Source organism: Bos indicus x Bos taurus, chromosome 8 (assembly GCF_003369695.1).
Source record: "Bos indicus x Bos taurus breed Angus x Brahman F1 hybrid chromosome 8, Bos_hybrid_MaternalHap_v2.0, whole genome shotgun sequence".
Lineage (NCBI taxonomy): Eukaryota > Metazoa > Chordata > Mammalia > Artiodactyla > Bovidae > Bos > Bos indicus x Bos taurus.
Window position 1 is genome coordinate 10613505 of NC_040083.1, and position 18041 is coordinate 10631545.

Consider the following 18041-nt stretch of genomic DNA (forward strand, 5'->3'; position numbering starts at 1 on the left):
GGTGCTCATCGACTTGGGGGAGACGTCAGAGGTCACTGGCTCCAGCCAGTTGCCTGGTGTAGGAGACCCCTCTGTGGTACTTCCATTAAGCACAGGTTACCCAGGCTCTGATTAAACAATGTGAAGTTTCCATCACAAGCCAGAACACTGAGATCCAAACAGCTGTTACGAATAAGAGCCTCTATAAAAACCTAAACTCACGCAGCACTGTGGTGCACGTGTGTGAAGTCACTCAGTCGTGTCTGGCTTTTTGTGACCCTATGGACAGGCTCCTCTGTCCATGGGATTCTTCTGGCAGGAATACTGGAGTGGGTTGTCATTTCCTTCTCCAGTGGATCCTCCCGATCCAGGGATTGAACCTGTGTCTCTTTCATCTCCTGCATTGGCAGGGGGGTTCTTCATCATAGTGCCATCTGGGAAACCCAGAGCTTCTATATGTTGAATAGAAATCTGCCTCCCCCCTTGGATTATTTAAACAAAACAAAACAAACAGTGCTCCCCATGACAGCTCTTCATGTATCTGCCAGCAGAAAACACATCCCCTTGAGTGGTTTCTGCTCTGGGCTTAATACTTCTCTTTCCTGTTGGTTTCTAGACCCTTCTCCATCGTAGTCATCCCTGTGGGCACCCTCTGAGTTGCAACCTACTCTTTCAATAAGAGGTATCTTAGAACTGAGCATACTTCACCAGGTGTGAGCTCACTGATGGAGACTGCAGGTGCTGCCACCTCCCCTTTTCGGCTCACCATACTTCCGTTGATGCAACCTAAGTTTTCAAGTAGCTGAATATCTGTTTCTTTCAACCCCTGCTGACTTAACCTCGAAGTCATTTAAAAGCTTATGTCTTTTTCTTATGTGTTCCTGAGAGGCTTGCTATCCCATATCCTGTATGTAAACAGATGAGTTTCCCCAGCACTGCTATCTGTTTTACATTTATCCCACTAAGTCTCTTCTTCTGAGTTTTGGCCCCAATTCCTCCCCCCCCGCTTTTGAGAATTTCCTTATGATTCACTTGAATGAACATGTTTGGCTCCCAATTACAAATTGCTCACATTAAAATTACTTCATCACTCAATTCCCAAACAAAATTTACATCATCTCAGCTCCAAGACAGATTCTTTTCAAGTCCCTCACTATGCGACCCATGCTGGGTCCCCCGGGTTATTGACAAGGCGGTCCAGGCAAGCCCTACTCTTGGGTCTCTGGTCTATGCACATGATGGGGAGAGGCACCCATGGCCTTCAGTGCCTAAAACCCTGGACCAGTGTCAGAAAACTTGAGCTGTCTCCTGTAATCCATCATCCCCACACCTTCTGGGAAATGAAAATGAGCCGCACACAAGGGGACGAAGCAGATGGTTGGGAGGATTCCATACTGGATGCTGAGCAGGGAACTCCATGAGGCGGAGGCCCTTGCTCCCACTGTCTCGGGACTCCGCGCCAGCTGTCAGCAGCTGGACACCAGAGAGAGAACCACATCATGATGAATACTCCATCTGTCAGGAGCTATCAACCCTGAAAAATGACAATGGCTAACATTTGTGAACTGCTTTGAGTTTTCAACATTCTTCTCCCTTGTAGTAACCCTTGCAGACAGGAAGGCCAGGGAGTCATAACCCAGTCTGACAGATGAGGAAACTGTAAGATTTGAAGAGGCTGGGAGATTTGTCCACACCCACAGCACTTGGGAGGTGGAGGCAAGGTCGAGTGTCCTGCCTTGGGGTCCAGTGTTTTTGGCAACTTTAAGCTGACTGTCAGGTCATCAATTAGTAAGTGCTGAGCTACCACCAGCCCTGAGGCTGATGCTGGCTTAGATGCTGGAGGGATGACACACACGAGTATAACACATGAACTCTGACCTTCGTGAGCTCAAAAAACCCTACAGTACTTTGTTCAGGGACCTGAGGGGGTGGGGCAACCCCTGAGTACAAAAGCCAATGAGAGAAGAGCAAGGCGGAGGATACTTCCGGTGAGGGGCAGGGCTTGGGCTGGTTGGAAAGTCTGGGGCACAAGCGTGAGGGAGATGGGTGTGGGTGGGGAGGGGTGAGAAGGGACTGGCGTCAGTGGGGATCAAGGTGAAGAAAACAGGATGGAGAGAGTGGCAGTCACTAGCGTTGATCAAGTGAAGGAGGAAACAGAAAAGGCTTTATCTTGAAAGCAGGACTCCATCTTGGGCCGGACTGTGGATTTTGAGCTATATGCTCAGTATCTATGGAAACGACATACCAACTGGAAAACCAGCACCGCCACCCCCCCCACCCCAACCAAGGAAGAGCCCCAGGGCTCTCCATCGCCTAAAAGAATGCCCTAATTATCTGTGTCACCGAATAGAATCATACATTCTATTATGCTTATTGGGCTACGACCACAGGCCTATTGATAATTGTCCACTGTTAACTACCTAGGCTTAAGGCATATGAATCACGGGTTAACTTCGATTGTCAGGGAATTTGGGGAGGTGGGTTTGTGCATGTACACTTAGGGTATACAAGGTTTTCACAAAAACTGGTCAGGGTCCTTTCCTAAGAGGAGACTCTGCCTTGGGCCTGCCAGAGTAATAAACTGCACTCCACTATCTGCATTGTCCTTCTGAGTGAGTTTGTTTCCTTGAACGCGTGGCTACGGCTACAACATATGGATATATACCTATGTCTGTGCATATATTCTTTTTCAGACTCTTTTCCATTATAGGTTATTACAAGACACTGAATATAGTTCCCTATGCTATACAGTAGGTCCTTATTGGTTACCTATTTTATATATAGTAGTGTGTATCTGTTAATCCCAAACACCTAATTCATTTTTAAAATTAAATTAACTGTGCTACAGTACCCTGGACGAGGGCATGGCATCCCACTCCAGTATTCTTCCCTGGAGAATCCCCACGGACAGAGGAGCCTGGCAAGCCCCATGGGTTGCAAAGAGTCAGACATGACTGAGTGACTGTGCACAGCACACACACAACACGGGGCTTCCCTGGTGGCTCAGATGTAAAGATTCGCCTGCAGTGCAAGAGATCTGGGTTCAGTCACTGGGTCAGGAAGATCCCCTGGAGAAAGGAATGGCAACCCACTCCACTATTCTTTCCTGGAGAATTCCATGGACAGAGGAGCCTGGCAGGCCCCAGTCCATGGGGTCACCAAGAGTTGGACATGACTGAGCGACTAAAACTTTCACACATAACATAAAATACACCATCTTGACTTTTTAATTATTAGTATACATAGTAGTTAGGGAAATCCACAGTATTGTGTGACCCATCTACAGGACTGTTTTATTTTGCAAAACTGAAACTCCCATCAAAAATAACCCTTTACTCCCTTCCCTAGTCCCTGGGAGCCAGCATCTATACCTTCTGTCTCCATGAATGTGACAATCTATATATGTTATTATTTCATTTGTGGCTTGGTCTACAAATACATATGCTTTATAATTTTTACCTTTAGTCTTCATTTCTTTTTAACCTGGTTCAGGTGAAATATAAATACAAAAAAAAAACCCCACAAACTTGTCCATGGTTCCCAAACCAGTGTTTATTTTGCTCTGTCATTGTAGGCTTTGTAGGAATGTCCTGATGAAAAATACATACTCTCTCAAAACCCAGAATTTACATTTACTCTTTTAAAAAGAAAACATTGTTTAATTATACAGTGAATTGAATCAATTTAGGTCTTGTTCAGCAGAGTTTTTTAAAAAAGTAGTTATTGTACACACAGGAAATGATGTAGGAATTTGGCTTGTGTGGTTTTCTACAAGTTTGTTTGATCAATAACATAAATGCTTTCTGGCTTGTCGTCTTACTGTTTATCTCAAAGTACCCATCTGATCTTAACTGAAATCCAGCAACCACCTCCAGCCACAGGCCTCACTGCCCCTGCCCATAGGAGCTAAGTGTTGGGGGAGGAAGGATATACCCAAGGAAGGGGGCTTCTGAATCAGCCCAGGCCTCTGGGAGAGCCTGTGTCTGATCAGCTTTACGTCACTCTTTTGTCGTTATTCAGTTGCTCAGTCACGTTCGACCCTTTGTGACCCCATGAACTGCAGCATGCCAGCTTTCCCTGTTCTTCACTCTCTCCCGGAGTTTGCTCAAACTCATGTCTATTGAGCTGGTGGTGCCATCCAACCATCTTATCCTCTATTGTCCCCTTCTCCTGCCTTCAATCTTTCCCAGTGTGAGGGTCTTTTCCAACGAATCAGCTCTTTTCATCAAAGAGGTGGCCAAGGTATTGGACCTTCAGCATCAGTCCTTCCAATGAATATTCAGGGTTGATTTCCTTTAGGATTGACTGGTTTGATCTCCTTCCTGCCCAAGGGACTCTCCAGAGTCTTCTCCAGCACCACAGTTTGAAACATCAGTTCTTCGTGCTCAGCCTTCTTTTTGGTCTACCTTTCACATCTGCACATGACTACTGGAAAAACCATAGCTTTGACTAGACCTTTATTGGCAAAGTGATCTCTCTGCTTTTTAATATGCTAAGTTTGATGTAGCTTTCCTTCCAAGGAACAAGCACCTTTTAATTTCATGGTGGCAGTCACCATTTGCAGTAATTTTTGGCACTCAAGAAAATAAGATCTGTCACTGTTCCCACTTTTTCCCTATTTGCCATGCAGTGATAGGACCAGATGCCATGATCTCAGTTTTTTAAATGCTGAGTTTTAAACCAGCTTTTTCACTCTTCTCTTTCACTCTCACCAAGAAGCTCTTTAATTCCTCTTCACTTTCTGCCATTGGACTGGTATCATGTATGACTTTTATTTCTTCCTGCACAATTTTCTGTATCCACCCCCCCAAAAAAAGTACATATACTTTGTTAATCAGAAAAATCCAATAATCATCTTTAAAAGATGACTCTGACACTGTAAGGCTGAACTCGGACAAAGTTGTAGATTCATATTATCGAGTCTAGACCTTAATCGGAGAATTCCTATGTGCATGTCCTTCGGCAAAGCGCTAAAATCTTGGTCCCAGTATTCTCACCTGACATAAAGATAATAACCCCTTTTCACAGGGCAGTTGTGAGGACCAGATGGGATGGGACAGTGGCTGTGAGCCCACCAGTTTCATGAGATATTCCTCAGAATCCCTTGAAATAGGGTTCTCTGCTCAAACCAAAAGTGTCCTCTTACTGCAGGACTTATCAGAGCCTTTAAGGTGGTACTGAGCATGGTACCTTCCCAAGTGGGCGGGGGGTAAAGTATTAAGGTTTCTCCCTTTCTAAGTGCACACAGAGAACAAGGCTAGTGCTCCACAGCCGATGCTGAAGGAAATTCTGAGCTAAGGTAGTGAAAAGGCTTTGTTTACAATTTAAATAAAAACAAATGTCAGAAAACTATAAGGCTTATTCCTCTGAGTGTCAAAGAGTAGAAGATGGCTCATGCTACTGGGGTGTGGGGAGGAGACATTCAGTCTTGTCTGTCCCCTTCCTGGGGCGGGGGGAGACCGGGTCCCACCTGCTCCACTTGCCATTGCCACACCAGCCTGCAGCAGAGCCTGATAAATATTTGAGAGCTGGACACCTAAAGCATGGGTTTCACTTCCTTGTGTTGTAGCCACATGACCAGCGGACCCAAGGCAGAGTCTCCTCTTAGGCAAGGACCCCGACCAATTTTTGTGAAAACCTTATATACCCTAAGTGCACAAACCCACCTCCCCAAATTCCCTGACAATCGAAGTTAACCCGTGATTCATATGCCTTAAGCCTAGGTAGTTAACAGTGGACAATTATCAATAGTCCTGTGGTCATAGCCCAATAAGCATAATAGAATGTATGATTCTATTCGGTGACACAGATAATTAGGGTATTGAGGGCCTAGAGGAGCTACTCCACGTTCAAGGTCGGGAGGGGCAGTGGTGAGGAGATACCCCTAGTCCAAGGTAAGGAGCAGCGGCTGCGCTTTGCTGGAGCAGCCGTGAAGAGATACCCCACGTCTAAGGTAAGAGAAACCCAAGTAAGACGGTAGGTGTTGCAAGAGGGCATCAGAGGGAAGACACACTGAAACCATAATCACAGAAAACTAGTCAATCTAATCACACTAGGACCACAGCCTTGTCTAATTCAATGAAACTAAGCCATGCCCTGTGGGGCCACCCAAGACGGGTGGGTCATGGTGGAGAGATCTGACAGAATGTGGTCCACTGAAGAAGGGAATGGCAAACCACTTCAGTATTCTTGCCTTGAGAACCCCATGAACAGTATGAAAAGGCAAAATGATAGGATACTGAAAGAGGAACTCCCCAGGTCAGTAGGTGCCCAATATGCTATGGCATCACTGACTCGATGGACGTGAGTCTGAGTGAACTCTGGGAGTTGGTGATGGACAGGGAGGCCTGGCGTGCTGCGATTCATGGGGTCGCAAAGAGTCGGACACGATTGAGCGACTGAACTGAACTGAACTTTAGGTGATGGAGAGCCCTGGGGCTCTTCCTTGGGTGGGTGGGGGCTGGTTTTCCAGTTGATATGTCGTTTCCATAGATACTGGGCATATAGCTCAAACTCCACAGTCCGGCCCAAGATGGAGTCCTGCTTTCAAGATAGAGCCTGTTCTGTTTCCTCCTTTAGATATATATATAACTAGATTACTGTGCTGTACACTGAAACTAGCGCAACACTAGAGTAAATCAACTATACTTCAATTTAAAAAAATAAGTAGTAAATTACAGTGAAGATATATGAAAAAAAAAAAAAAACCCATAAATATATGACACGGGACCTTTAAGCTCCCTGGAGAAAGAGGATGATATGAGAAGAGCAGTGGCCTGGGTTTAACTGCTGTGCTCAGACTCACCCAAGTCGTTCCTCCTGCATTCTCTGTGCTCAGCCACACAGGCCTCGTCTGCCCCTCCAGCGTGTCCACTTTGTCTCCATACTGGGGTCTGTGAATCTACTTGTCTCTTGTGCCTAGAACACACTTTCAACCCCAGATCTTTACACAGTTACCAAGTCCAAGCTCGCTCTACTTGCTGCACGATAGCATCCGTGACGGAGGCAAGGCTACTGTCCAAGAAGACGGCAGGCTGATATTTCAAAATAATCTTCTTACCAGAGTTTGGATGCCAGTTTCTTTTATGGATCCGAGATGGAGTGGGGGTAGTGAGGAAACAAAGTAAAAAGGCCATCAATCTTGCCAACAATCTCCTAGAATGGCAAGCCTAGGGCAGGAGGGTGTGTTAATTTCTCCCTTCCTGCCATCCACAAGTGGATAGGGTTCTGAACAAAGACACTTTAACAGTCAGGCAGAGGGGCAGGATTCTCTGAGGGAGCCCACTATGTGTGATTACAACAAGAAAAGCAATGGAAAGCAAGTCAAACAGTTCCAACATAGAGTCAGAATTGACTTCTCCCTGCAACAACAATGCTCGTCTGTGCAGCCGTCGCTGTTTTGTCAGGCGCTGGTGTAGGCATTTGGTTGCATGAGTGTGCTGCCTTCACAGGGCTGGTGTTCCACAGAACATAACAATACAGTAATAATCATCAGCAAGCATAAATTAAGTCTATGGGGTAATGAGAAAAAAAAAAAAAAAGGCCAAGGGTATGGAGAATCTCCAGGCAGGTCCTGGAGAGTGATTTTAAACAGGAACCTTCGGGTCAGCTCTGCTGAGAGCGTGACATTTGAGAAAAGACTGGAAGGGGGCAAGAGTTCATCATGGAAACATGTGAGTGAACCACTGCACACAGATACAACAGTCAACACAAATCCATCAAGCAGAGACCTGCTGGTGTAAATGGAGGTACACAGACAGCTGGGAATTCAGGCCTAGAGCCCAGGTTAAAAAAAACAAATTCAGACTAAGTAAGTATGGTTACAGGAGCTCAGCTTCACTGGTCATCAGGGAAATGCAAATTAAAACCACAGTTTGGGACTTCACTGATGGTGCAGGGGCTAAGACTCCAAGCTCCCAATGCAGGGGGCCTGGGTTCGATCCCTGGTCTTATTTTAGAGCCTGCATGCAATTAAGAAATCTGCATGCCACAATGAAGATCCTGCAAGTTAAAACTCAGACCTAGCACAGTCTAAATAAATAATTAAAAAACAAAACACAGTATGTTTGCATAGGTGCCTGCTCAGTTGTGTCCGACTCTTTGCAGCCCCATGGACTATAGCCCACCAGGCTTCTCTGTCCACAGGGGTTCTCCAGGCAAGAATACCAGAGTGGGTTGCCATTTCCTTCTCCAGGGGATCTTCCCAACCCAGGGATTGAACCCACGTGTCTTGCATTGGCAGGCAGATTCTTTACCAACTGAGCCACCAGGGAATCCCAAAACACAGTACGATGCCTCCACAAAAGACAGATGTCACTAACACAGGCACGGATGTGAACCGTCTAAAACCCTCATGCTTTGCTGGAGGATGGCAAACTGGTACAACCACTTTGCAAAGTTCTGGGGAACATCTACTGAAGCTGAACACGGGCCAGCCGATGACCCAGCAACGCCTTCCCAAGGTATATACCCAAGAGAAATACACCCATGTGTTCACCAGGAGACATGCATGTGAATGGGCATGGTGGCACTCTTTAGTCAAAACCTGGAACTTACCCAAATGGCCATCCACAGTAGAAAGGATATTCACACAGTGGAGGCCCTACAGTGGTGAGAATGCATGAACTCCTGCTAAATACCAGCAAAGGGAACAATCTGAAACATACTATTGAAACTAGACATACGGTGAATGACTCCATGTATATGAAGTTCAAGAACCGGCAGGATCATCTATAGTGATGGAATACGGGATGGTAGTGACCGGTGTTCGGGGGATTAGGGACCAGGAGGGCCAGAGAGGAACTTCTGAGGGAGTGTCTGTTCTGCTTTTGACTCAGGTGTTGGCTCCTATTCAGTTTGTGAAGAATGTACAAACTGGATTATGTTTCGTCCATTTTTCCTTAGGTATGTTAAACTTTTAAGTTTTTTTTTTTTTTGGTTGGGGGAAAAAAAGAATCTCTTGGGCGGGGGTGGGGGGAAACAAAGTCAGGCCGGAGGGTGAAGGTTTGAGATTCATCTAGCCTGAAGACATGAGGAATCCCTTGAGGGTTGCCAGGCTGTGATTCTTGGCTCTCAGACCTTCTCTCCCCCTGGACTGAGATCCTGAAGGAAGGGGCTAGGTCTAACTCATGTTTGTAAAAACATTCAGGATATGCTGCAAGAAGGTTACACAACAGATGTTTGTTGAATGAATAACTGAGTGGATGGAAGGAATCTCTGCAGACAAAGAGGCTCCAGAGTAGAAGACTGCTGTGGATGTTGCATCTGAGAGCCCAGCACTATGACCTTCAGTTTCCGCATTGCTGGGTTTCTCCATATGAAAACAGGATGGTAACGCCCCACCTCCACCCTAGAGAGTTGCTGGGACAATCAAATGAAATCATTCAAAAAAGTGGGAAGCACTTGAGCACCTTGATGGACCTCACTGGCCTCCGCATCCATAGATGCAGCTACTTCAGTTTATCCCACTCTCCTTCAGGGAAATCAGTTTCATAATACTGTCTGGGTGGGGAGATCCCTATTATAAATGCCTTCTTGGGGCTTCCCTTGTGGTCCAGTGGCTAAAACTATGAGCTGCCCATGTAGGGTGCCTGGGGGTTCGATCCCTGGTCAGGGAACTAGATCCTGAATGCAGCAACTAAGAGATCCCACAGGTCGCAATGAAGATCGAAGATCTTGCATGCTGCAACCAAGACTTGGTGCAGCCAAAAAAAAAAAAAGAGCAACCAGAACTCTCATCTTCTGCTAAAAAAAATAAATAAAGGCCTTCTGTGATTGAATGGAAGCAAGCTGTGTTGTGGACCATGCTGATTTCAGCTGACAAAAAGTTATCTGAGCTAAGAGCTGCCTATGAAGGACTCTCACCCACTAGAAATCTTGCCTCACAGGTCATTCCTATACTTAACGATTGAAAGCTCTTTGCTGTTTGGGTGGCTTTATTCATAACAAAGATTAGAAACAACCCAAAAGCCCATCAAAAGGAGAATGGATAAACAAATCATGCTCTGTGCATAACATGGAAAGTTACTCAGCCAAAAAGAAGAAACAAAGAATGAACTACTGCTCCAGGCAACAATAAAGACTACTCTTATCACTGGAAGAAGTGAAATAAATCAGAAACAAACAAGGGAAAGGCACCTCCTCTTGCCTGAAGCTGAGTTTAAAAGGCTAAACTTCATTCTCCCTGCAATTTTATAGCTTAATGGTTCTATATCCATTTGTGGGTCTCACTTGCAGAGAACTCCATGTTTGTGTCATCAATTGCCAATGGTAAAGGAAGGCTCAGCCAAGAGCCTGGGCTGCACTGGCGTCCCCATTCTTCCCTTTCCCTATGGCCAGGGCACAGCAGTGTAGGAGTGTTAAGAAAAATGCTTTGTATCCTCCTACACGCTGGGCTGGAAGAAACACAGGCAATCAAGATTGCCAGGAGAAATATCAATAACCTCAGATACGCAGATGATACCACCCTTATGGCAGAAAGTGAAGAGGAACTCAAAAGCCTCTTGATGAAAGTGAAAGAGGAGAGTGAAAAAGTTGGCTTAAAGCTCAACATTCAGAAAACGAAGATCATGGCATCTGGTCCCATCACTTCATGGGAAATAGATGGGGAAACAGTGGAAACAGTGTCAGAATTTATTTTTCTGGGCTCCAAAATCACTGCAGATGGTGACTGCAGCCATGAAATTAAAAGACGCTTACTCCTTGGAAGGAAAGTTATGACCAACCTAGATAGCATATTCAAAAGCAGAGACATTACTTTGCCAACAAAGGTCCATTTAGTCAAGGCTATGGTTTTTCCAGTGGTCATGTATGGATGTGAGAGTTGGACTGTGAAGAAAGCTGAGCGCCGAAGAATTGATGCTTTTGAACTGTGGTGTTGGAGAAGACTTCTGAGAGTCCCTTGGACTGCAAGGAGATCCAACCAGTTCATCCTAAAGGAGATCAGTCCTGGGTGTTCATTGGAATCACTGATGCTAAAGCTGAAACTCCAGTACTTTGGCCACCTCATGCGAAGAGTTGACTCATTGGAAAAGACCCTGATGCTGGGAGGGACTGGGGGCAGAAGCAGAAGGGGACGACAGAGGATGAGATGGCTGGATGGCATCACCGATTCGATGGACATGAGTTTGAGTGAACTCTGGGAGTTGGTGATGGACAGGGAGGCCTGGTGTACTTCGATTCATGGGGTCACAAAGAATCAGACACAACTGAATGACTGAACTGAACACTGTTGGTAGGATTGTTAAATTGGTGCAACCACTATGGAGAACAGTAAGGTCCTTAAAACACTAAAAATAGAGTTACCATATCATCCAGCAATCCTACTTCTGGGCATATGTCCAGTAAAAAACAAAAACTCTAATTCAAAAAGATACATTCTCTCTAGTATTCATAGCAGCAGTATTTATAATAGCCAAGACACTGAAATGTCCATCAACAGATGAATGGATAAAGACGACGCAGTGTTATATGTGTGTGTGTATGTGTGTGTGTGTGTGTATATATATACATATACACACATATGCGTGTGATGGAATATTACTCAGTCATAAAAAAGAATGAAATAATGCCATTTGCAGCAACATAGATGAGCCTAGAGATTATTATTGGAGAAGGCAATGGCACCCCACTCCAGTACTCTTGCCTGGAAAGTCCCATGAATGGAGGAGCCTGGTGGGCTGCAGTCCATGGGGTCGCTAAGAGTCGGACACGACTGAGCGACTTCACTTTCACTTTTCACTTTCACGCATTGGAGAAGGAAATGGCAACCCACTCCAGTGTTCTTGCCTAGAGAATCCCAGGGACGGGGGAGCCTGGTGGGCTACCGTCTATGAGGTCACATGGAGTCGGACACGACTGAAGCGACTTAGCAGCAGCAGCAGCAGAGATTATTATACTAAGTGAAGTCAGAAAGAGAAAGACAAATACCATATGATGTCATTTACGTGTGGAATATAAAATATGATACAAATGGACTTATTTTTGAAGTAGAAATAGATTCACAGGCAGAGAAAACAAATTTATGGTTGTCAAAGGGAAAGGGAGTAGGGAAGGGATAAATCGGGAATTTGGGACTAGCAAATACATACTATATATATAAAATAGATAAACAACAAGGATCTATTGTATAGCACAGGGAACTATATTCAGTATCTTATAATGTATAATGGAAATGATTCTAAAAGAATATATATATGTATAAATGAATCATTTTGCTGTACACCTGAAACAGTGTAAATAAACTATACTTCAGTAAAAATAAAAAATGCTTTATTTCACATAAAGTAGGACATCACCAGGGTCTCACCAATCACTGCATTTATTGCTAATACATACATTCTCTGCAATAAGATGCTCGGAGATGACACTTTAAGCACATTTCCTGCTATTTTAAAATGATGTTCCTAGGAACACTGGTGACTTGATTGGTGACTGAAACACTCTTTTTCATCAGAGGCAGTTAGGGGAGTGGTTGGGGGCACAGACTCTACAGTCACACTGCCTGGAGTAGAATCAAGCTCTGGCACTTGCAGGCTGCTTGACTTTGGACAAATCACCTATTTCCTCTGTCTCTATAAAATGGGAATAATAGCAGTGCCTGGGCTTCCCTGGTGTCTTACTGGTAAAGAATCTGCCTGCAATGCAAGTGATGCTGGTTTGATCCCTGCAGAGGGGAAGATTCCCTGGAGAAGGAAATGGCAACCCACTGGAAATGGCAATCCAGTATTCTTGCCTGGAAAATTCCATGGAGAGAGGAACCTGGTGGGCTACATCCATGGGATTGCAAGCATCGGACATGACTCAGTGGCTAAACCACCAGCAACAGCAGTGCCTACCTGACAGGGTTGTCATCAAGGTTAAATGAGTTAATATGTGAAAAGCACTTGGAATTGCCTGGCACAGGGAACATATGATGAAATGTTTTTCTCTCACTTCTTTCCCTTTCGCCTCCTCCTCTTTCTCCCCATCCTCTCCCCTCCTCCCTCTTCCTTATCCTCCAATTATAATTATCATCACCATTACGATATAATTACTGCTTTTTCCAGTAAAACAGAGCCTCGGAGCCCTACACTGTAGCTCCCTCCCGGGGTCACTAACAGTGACTAAGACTTCTGTGACTCAGCTGTGGTTTGGTGGCTGCGTGGGATGGGGGGTAGAGCTGAGCCCTGGCAGACTGTTCTCAGGTACGAGGTCAGACCCTCCAGTGCTAAGGCTGAATTTGTAACCAATAAACGGGCATATGTTCATGAATGTGACCTTCAGCGCTCTGTCTCTGGGGTGGGAGGGCATACATACAAACTGACCATGGACCATGGTTCAGATTGTTTTTAGAATTTCTCTGATGCTTCTCCCATCACCATCTCAACCTGAATGAAGGTAATCACCCCTTCAACATTTTGGTGAGAGCGCCTGTTTTTACACATTAAACATAGCTATGCTGAGGTCTACAGGTGTGTGGTCAGACGCTCAGTTGTGTCCCACTCTTTGTGACTCCATGGACTGTAGCCTGCCAGGCTCCTCTGTCCATGGGATTCTCCAGGCAAGAATACTAGAGTGGGTTGCCATTTCCTCCCGCAGGGGACCTTCCCAACCCAGGGACCAAGCCTGTGTCTCTTATGTCTCCTAGGTTCTTTACCGCTAGTGTCACAGTTATTTGTGTCCAAGCCTGCCTCTCAGCCTGGGTTGCGACCCCCTAAGGACAGCAGCCTCCTCTCACTCACCCCTGTAGCCTCACCCTTGTACAATGTCAGTGCTCCAGAAATCCTGGCTTCCTTGATGAATTGCATTGAACCTGACTTTGGGAAGTTCCTTCAGCACCCTCAGAGTCCTCTTCTGAATCTCCCTGGTGTGGGCAGTCTGTGTCCTTTACGGGTAGATATGGCTCTAAGAAAACACAGAAAGCAGTAATTCTACCCCAAGTTTGGTGAATGAACAGAGCAATGCCAATCCTGTCATATAAATAAATTTACAAGGCTGGGTTCCTTGCGCAGCTCTTAAGCCAGGTCTAGCTGCCATTTCGTTAGAAGCTTTCCAAAAAGTATCTCGAGCAGAGCCTTCAGAACAGAAGGGCGGAGTCCCAAGATCAAGACTCCTTTGGACGCAGCAGGCATTCCTGTGTGAAGCTGTAATGCTGAGATTGGCCACTAGAGGGAGGATGCGTTCTAGGCCCCAAGGGAGCCTCGCAGTTGCTCCAAGAACTTTATAAAGCCTTGCGGCCAGTGCAGCTGCAGTTCACGGCTCAGTCAGTACTAGCGGAGCCGCTGGTGCCTCCACAGAACATCTCGAGCGCTGCCCGAGGCTGAACGAGGCCAGACACCAAGACAGGGACTCCCACTTGGTCACAAGGTTGAGTCTTGCCTCCTGATCTGATCCTCCTGGAGAAGTGACCCCCGAGACCCTGGGCACCGTGCAGTCTCTATGACTCCGTCTGGATTCGGCTGGCTGTGGGGACAAGCTCTGAGGGGCTGCCTGGGTCTCGGGGTGGGGACAGTGGCCAGCTCTCCAGCCACCATGGCAAATGCCAGGAACTGAGGGGACAGGTTCTGCAGCTTCACTGGGGGCACTCAGGTGAGTCTGGGCACTGACTGTCCTAGCACCTGGGCATGGCTTCTTAAAGGCAGCCGGAGGACACAGGGCACAGGTTTGGGCATCGCGTGGAGGTGCAGGTCCTGGGAGGGGAGGTTGTAACTGTCAGCCTGGGGGATCTGCCAGGTTTTCATCCATCTGTCTGGGCTGGTGAGTGTGGGTATTTGGGAGCCAGAGAAAGTGATCGCTTTAGTGGCAACTCTGCCTGAGTTGTGTCAGAGCTCCAGAGCCTCTTCAGGGAGCAGATGGTACAGGTGACAGTCTCTCCACATGTGTGGTGAATGTGTGTGCATGTGTGTGCCTGTGGGTGTGCCCAGCGGTGGAACATAGGAAGGCAGAGCTTATTTATAAACCATCTGCACCTCTCTAGTTCTGAGTGATGCTTCAGATGAACTGAGTACAGTTAGAGGAGGAAAGGGCTCAAAACCTCCTTAGCAATTCTCTCTCCAGAGAGGACCTTGTTCACAGTGGTCCCTATCTGATTTTGAGGAGTTACGAGCCCTGTAGTGTTAAATGCTGGAATCCAGCAAGGATGGGGCCACCCCTCTGCAGGAAGAATTGAGTCCTGCTGCTGCCTGGAGGGGGGCTTTGAGAATTAAGGTGCGGCTCTCAGGTCTTGTCTGCATTCACCATTGCTTTCGCAAAGGGGTCCAAATGGCATTGTTTCTGGGACTACTAGGTGGGAGGGAGGTCAAGGGAACCCGTGGACCCCTGTACCAGGCTGTGTGGCAGGATCAGAAGATGCTGGGGGGCTGTGGGTGGTCACCAGGCTCCACCACCATCTTCCTACCTGCCCCATCCATACAGCCCTCCCACATGCCCTGTTCCACATGAGACTCACAGAGACCGGGTGGTTGGGAGGTGTGTCCTCCCTATCGCAAAGGCAGAGGCTGGATGTGTTAGCTGACGGACCAAGCTCCCCGGGGATAAGATGTGGCGCCAGCTTGGGACCCATGCCCTCTGAGCCCCCACTCCCCACAGGTTACTTTGGTGTCTACTCCCTGCCCAGGTTTCCATGGCACTGGCCCCCTCCCTTCCAGCTCTCTTAGCTCCAGGGTCCCCACCTGGCCCTCTTCCCTGCATCACCGTGGGACTGAAAGGTGGCCACCGAAAGGGACCGACACATGCATCCTGGCCAGAGAAGCCTCGTGCGGAGCCAGTGCCCTGGGTGGGGTTAAATGCTGGAACTCCTCCTCTCTGACAGTCTTCGGTTCCTGCTCCTCTGGGCTTCACTTGGCTTATCTTTAGAATGGGAACAACGGACCAATGCCACCTGCCCCCTTGCAGTGCCCCTGGGAGGTGGGGAGCTCCTGATGGCGTACGATCTGTACAGTGTGGGACGAACACACACACATGCTCCAGGGGTGGGGGGTGGAGGCATTGCTCTATCATCACCACACTTGGCAGTCAGTTGCTCAGACTTGGCCCAAAGGCTATACAACCAATGACTGGAAGGTCTAAATTCCTGCCCCCCATTCCCCAAGAAAGAAAAACAGCCCCAAATAAAACCTGGGGCAGACAGAAAGCTCTTAGGTTTCATTCTCCAGTAACAAACATTAGCAGAGTCGGCTGAGCACTTCTCATCTCAGTGCGCACTCACATCTGGCCCCTCTCCCTCTCCCCCGCCCCCAGGCTGCAGCTCCACCAGCTGAGGGGTGTGGAGAGGGGGCTGGGAGGGGCCGCCCGACAGACACATTCCAGATAAGGGGCCCCGCCTTCCAGCTCTGGTCCAGGAGCTGATGGGCAGATAGAGAAGGCGGAAAGGCAGATGGGGAAACTGGAGCAACCCCAGCTCTGCACCTCCTCCCCTGGCACTCGGTGCCCCCACAGGCTCTGGGTGGCAGCTGCTGTTGCCTTTGGCAGAAAGAGGGTTCCCCCTCCCAGAGGAGACACTGGCCTCCTGCTTCGTCGCTCCCCAGGACTGAGGCCAGAGGGTGGGGTGCCGCACAGAGCGCTCGTGAAATGAAGGCGTGTCCTCTATAGCTTAGCAGCAGTGGAGCCGCCTGGGGCCCCACCTCGAGGCCCTCCCTGGGTGGAGGACTTGGACGGATGGCCGGCATTAGAGACTCGAAAACTGGACATAATTGCAGCCCAGGAGAAGCTGGGTGCAGGGCTCCAGGAACCCCAGGGGGCAGGGAGGAGAGATGCTGGCAGGGCTGTGGGCCCCCCTCCACCCCTTCCTCCCAGAGGCTGGAGGAAAGGCCCGCAGGGTCTAGGAACACCCTGAGTGGGCCTGTGCATACAGGCATATGTGTGTACACGTGTGCAAGGCATGTGGCTTCTCATCACTGGAGGTCAAAAGCAGACACCCCATCGTCCCTCCAGGGCCAGTGGAAAGACAGGTGGATGGCCACTGTAGGCTCTGCCCTCTTAGCCCTCCTCCTATGACCCCGAGGTCATAGGTCCCTGAAAAGAAAGGTCAGGTCACGAAAATAGGGGATTTGTGTTTGCTGCGTCTGGCAGAGGGATCCAGCCAACCTCTTCCTTCACTGTCCCCGTTTACTGGAATGGGGGTTGCCTCTTCCCTTCAGTCAGTGGCCGGTGTCCCCTTCCGGCCACCTGCCAGGCCCTACCCCCTCTCCCAGCCGGCTCTCTGGTCCTCAGGGTTGACTCCATGCTGGGCCAAGGACCCCCCCATCGTCCCAGGGCATTTATCTTCCAAAGAATTCACTGTTTAAAAGTGGATTTTTTTTTTTTTTTTTGCTTCAATATCCACATAGCTATGGGCTTTCCTGGTGGCTCAGTGGTAAAGAATCTGCCTGCAGTGCAGGAGACCTGGGTTTGATCCCTGGGTTGGGAAGATCCCCTGGAGAAGGGCATGGCTGCCTGCTCTGGTATTCTTGCCTGGAGAATTCCATGGACAGGTAAACCTAGTGGGCTACAGTCCATGGGGCTGCAAACAGCTGGACCCAACTTGGTGACTAAACAATAACGACCTACAGAAAGAGCACCAGAACCGAAAGTCGACGTAAACGAATGACTGGAAATGAGCTGAAAGCAGAGGCATTTGTGAAATCACTGAGCGTCTATGCAGGAAAAGGATATCCAGTATTCTATGTAAATAAACACTTTGTGATCCAGCCCCACAAATGAATTCTTCTGATTATACAAAGAACGCAAACATATCGTAGAAAACTCCCAAAATACAGAGAACAAAACTAAACGCAAATCCCCACAAGCCCCACCAGATTCCTGCAACACATCTCCCCCGGAGAAACCCAGAGCATCTCCGCATATAATCTCCCGTCGTGCACTCTGGAATGTATAGATATTGCAAAATGGGATCGTGTGGTGCTTGCTTGTGTAAACGGGGCTGGGTCATTTCAAATAGTGTGGCACTTCCCCGTGTCGAGGGGGCATTCCTGGAGTTCCACGGGGTCGACTCAAAGCCCCAGCCACCCAGGAGACCACCCGGACACCAGAGCCCTCTCCTGGTCTAGGGCTGCCCAGGCCTTGGTGTCTAGGGGACCCCACCT

The 18041-nt window shown here is 47.9% G+C and overlaps 1 protein-coding gene across 1 annotated transcript in view; it reads left to right on the forward strand.

Moving 5' to 3' along the window:
* Positions 1-14192: 14192 nt before the first annotated feature.
* SCARA5 (scavenger receptor class A member 5) overlaps positions 14193-18041 on the forward strand; it is a 134575-nt gene continuing 130726 nt past the window's right edge. The window contains exon 1 of the mRNA XM_027549047.1: positions 14193-14547. The gene's annotated coding sequence lies outside the window, so the exon portion shown is untranslated. The remainder of the gene's footprint in view (positions 14548-18041) is intronic.